The sequence below is a fragment of the Mercenaria mercenaria genome, chromosome 12, assembly GCF_021730395.1.
Source record: "Mercenaria mercenaria strain notata chromosome 12, MADL_Memer_1, whole genome shotgun sequence".
Taxonomy (NCBI): Eukaryota; Metazoa; Mollusca; class Bivalvia; order Venerida; family Veneridae; genus Mercenaria; species Mercenaria mercenaria.
Window position 1 is genome coordinate 77,090,612 of NC_069372.1, and position 4,291 is coordinate 77,094,902.

Below are 4,291 nucleotides of genomic sequence, written 5' to 3' on the forward strand. Positions count from 1 at the left end.
CGTTATGATAGGGGATTTATCCACGCGCCGGAGATGAAAATCCCCGAGACGGTAACGTCCGTATATAGTTATTCTTCTTTGTTGTCTGCATATACTGAGGCAATGTTTTCGATGCCTTCCGGTGACTGGTTGTCTGCATGAACATCCGAGCATCCCGAATCAGTCACAAAAAATCGTAAACCGCGCCAACATGAGTATTTTGCTTCTTTTTTCGTAATGAAAACTGTACATGCAACTGAAAAACACATTTAAAACAGTAAGGAAGTGTAAAGGCCTTCAAGTTTCTGCGTGGAGTGCAAACAAACAAATTTTTTTTTTCCTAAAGCCAGTGCGAGAATGCGGTGAATGACGTCGCGGTCAAGGCTTCTCGTAAATTTTGCAAAGTATGATATTCGCTGTAAAAGGTATGATAACTCTAAATGTAAACTATTTAGATAGTACATGAGCCATAGGGTTGATTGGTACCATCTTGGGGGATTAATTCTTATAGTGATTTTTGGAAAGGCACACATCCCTGGAGTAAGATAATATGTGATAGCAATGTATCGATGGTAGCTTTTGGTGTGGTATCATCTTGATATATGCCTACACTTTGATACAAGTTCATGTGAGCTAAAATTTATCCAATGTAGACATACGAATTATGGAACATATGCTTTTCAGTTTGAATAATTGATGTATTTGTAACAAGTATTTAAAAACAAACAAAATATTTCCTTAATTTTCGACATTTTTGGGTTTGCTTCTTTGAATAAATGTTAATTAAAATAATGATTATGAAGAACATCTTAATAGCATGGACAACTAATAAGCATAACTATAGCTCATAATTAGATTTTCGTCCGATAAGTGTTAAACCTTGAGGTACCATTTCCCCCTGTCTTCCCTAAGGAATTAAGGAATATTCAACATTATGACTTTCGGAAAGTACATACCGAATGTTTTTTATTCCTACATGAATGCAGTTTAAACGTTAGGGCTTTTGTAACTTACGTGACATTTAATATATTTCCTAAAAACATTTAAGACGATGAAATAGTGCTACACAATGATTAAGAAAAAGTGCAGTCTGTAGTTTATTAACAACCTTATACATGTATAACAATGAATTGAATGTGCTTTAAAACAATATCTTTCACGTACCCGTTAACATCTTAATTAGTGTAATTTACGTAACACTGATTTTATTTCCAACATTATAGATATTTTACTTGTACTAATAACCCAATGACCAAGATGTTTATGATTCTTGAAAATAATTTAAAGTACAGACTGAATAATGTTTCTTATAACTATTTTTCTGCAGTGGTAGGAACTTTTCCATGATGTAATCTCCGTATAAGTTTTATGTTACCAAAATGTACAAAACTGAAATTTCTGAAGTGAAGAAAATGCCCTGCACAGATCGGGATAAAATTACAACATTTTATAATAACTATACATAATGTGTGTTGTTGAACTAGATATTTACTAGAATGCAGTGAATCACCATCTCATTTCAATAGTTCTGCGAATTTTACGTGACAATAATATGTGTTACCAAAATCAGTACAAATCAATTATAAATGTTCAAGAACATAATTATACATGTATATATACTGAAATACATTTTAGAAATGGGCCTTAAACAAGTAGAAAGCAAATAGATACTCACTGGAACACCATGGCTTCATGGGGACAGAATCATTCTTAGTTTATTTGTTAGAAATCTCCTGACACTTACTTATTAACAGATGACACATATATTCAACCTTAATTATTTGACCTTCAGCCGATGTTTATATAAACAAGTAAAGGAACTTGCTGACAATTCAAGCCTTGAAAATCTGTTGAAAGTCAAACTGCGTTCAAAGAGTACTTTCAAAGTACAAACACTTCAAAAGTGTCAGAGAGAGACATCACGGAAACGGGTACACTTCTGTATATACTTTATTGATATTACTCATGATATACTGGCATTAATACAGGCCACAAATGTCAACGACCTAGATGTGCAAATAGGAGTCTGGCACAAGTTGTGCCCACTATTATTTGCGTCCAATCCTATGAACGATGCAATGTATCTACCTGCTTATCCGTTAGTTTATACTAATTTGTTTTAGCTCGATTGTGATGAAAGCTTCAAGCCTATTGGTATCACTCTCGAGTCCGCTTCCTGGAAAACCAGTACTGGTGTCATTAGAAAAGACATGGTTGTGATCCCAGTGGGGCTGTCGAACCTACGATTCCTGGATTGAGCCGACACCTTATCCACTAGACTACCGCTCCCCTATCTGCTCCTAATGATGAATCTTGAAGTAACCCATCCTTGTGCAGAAAAGCTTTTGAGGGTTTGTGGCTTCAGTGTGTCTAGATCAGCCGCAACAGCATCACAGAATGTGTAAAATACTATAGAACAGACTATCAACCTGTGACAGGAAAGGCCGTACCGGCGACAGTAACCATCAGAACAAATCAACACCCTTTACAATATTTACAAATTTATTTACAAAAGATGATTATTAACAATGAATAGATATGAAAAGAAAAAAAACTGATTATAAGAAAGAAAAAAAAAGAAAGTTCAGTATCTCTAGATACAAAAGTTCTTATAGTTCCATTCTAATCTGACGTGACACAGGTCTTTAATTTAATTGTGAACTTTAAGTAGCACAAACAATATATGACAACATATATTCTAGTTCAGTCCCTTTAAACCGTGAATACGTTGATTCCGTGTTGGCTCCCTATGGTGGTAGGTGATTGCATCCCTGAGCTGACTTCAGAGGATAACAAAAATCATCGTCTTTGCGGTTTACGGCACAACCATGGGACGAAAGCTCTGCGCTGGGAATATCACATCCAGGCGAGTGAAAACAAGTGAACCTCGGGCATTGTACTTCCGGGTTATGACGTCACCAGGTAAAATCGTCTGGCGGAAGAAGCTAAAATATATAACATATGGTAAGCACCATAGCAAAACAAATAAGTCAGGGCATAAAACTGCTCCTTTGGGTACACCATACCTCCGTAGGCTCCCATAAATAATACGTGCTACTTGTACAAAATATATGTGCTACTAAGTTCAGACGTCACGTGATTAAAATACGTCACTTATTACTTCCATTATTACAAAAATTACTTACTTAAAAGACTAAAGTTAAAGTATGAAATGATATGAAAAGTATATGATGAAATATTATAGATACGGACATGATAAACTGCAGCTATTATTTACAACTACAAATTAACAAAATTCAATATAAATCAAACGTTATATGATAGTTGGCATCCATATAATATCTAATGCCATACAACAAAACGGACATTGTATGTGTATGCAATAGACTGTCACACAATTTCATATTACAATAATATATACATGGTACTGGACTTGCCATATAGATTTATACATAACAATACAATGCAGTAATGGCGTTCCATAATAACGAAATGTTAGACATAAGTTTTTGAAACAAAGTACTTTATAAATATCATGTTACAAATTTCAGTACAAATCTAATATCTTATATAAATGAAACATTTTAGATTCCTCTTTCTAAATAATTTACAAAAGTCTGAAAAATTTAATAAATCATCCTGACATACCGAAACTAGCCAAAATCATGTGCCAAAAAGTAAATGTTACAGAATTCTGTAGAATGCACAAAAATTTACCAAATAAAAATCGTAATGCAAAAATCATACAAAAATCTAACAAATAAATTTCTTACCTCGATCGAGCATAAATTTCTAGCAAGAAAATAATTCAGACATAGATTCGTCTATAAAGTCGGAAGGTGGTGTGCGCAAGGCATAACTAGTCCAGTCTATTTAAAGGGTAATGTCCCGCCAAATACTAAATTTCATGGGATTCACGGCTAAGCCGTGGACTCCGACTATTTGTGTTTCCACGGGATTCACGATATAGCCGGGGAATCTAACTACTTTGGCGCGGATTTAAATTGACAATTTGAGGCCCATTATAGTGGTTTTGGGGATAAAAACATAAATTACTGAAGTTTATAAAATATCAACTTTCTTATTACTGAACAGAATTTAATGAAATTTACATGGAAATTTATGTTATGAAATACAGAAAAACATGAGAGGTATTTTATGCGTGAAATCTGACATTTACCTCAATAACTCAAAAATTTACAAAAAGATGATGCAATACCTGCATTTACACTACAGATAAAATAAGGCCCGTATGTCAATTTGTGACACAACCTTCATGCCAAGAAAAAGGGAAGCATCATAAGCTTCAGCAGACAATATTCTTCATTCTAGAGGTGTTGTTTGACACAGC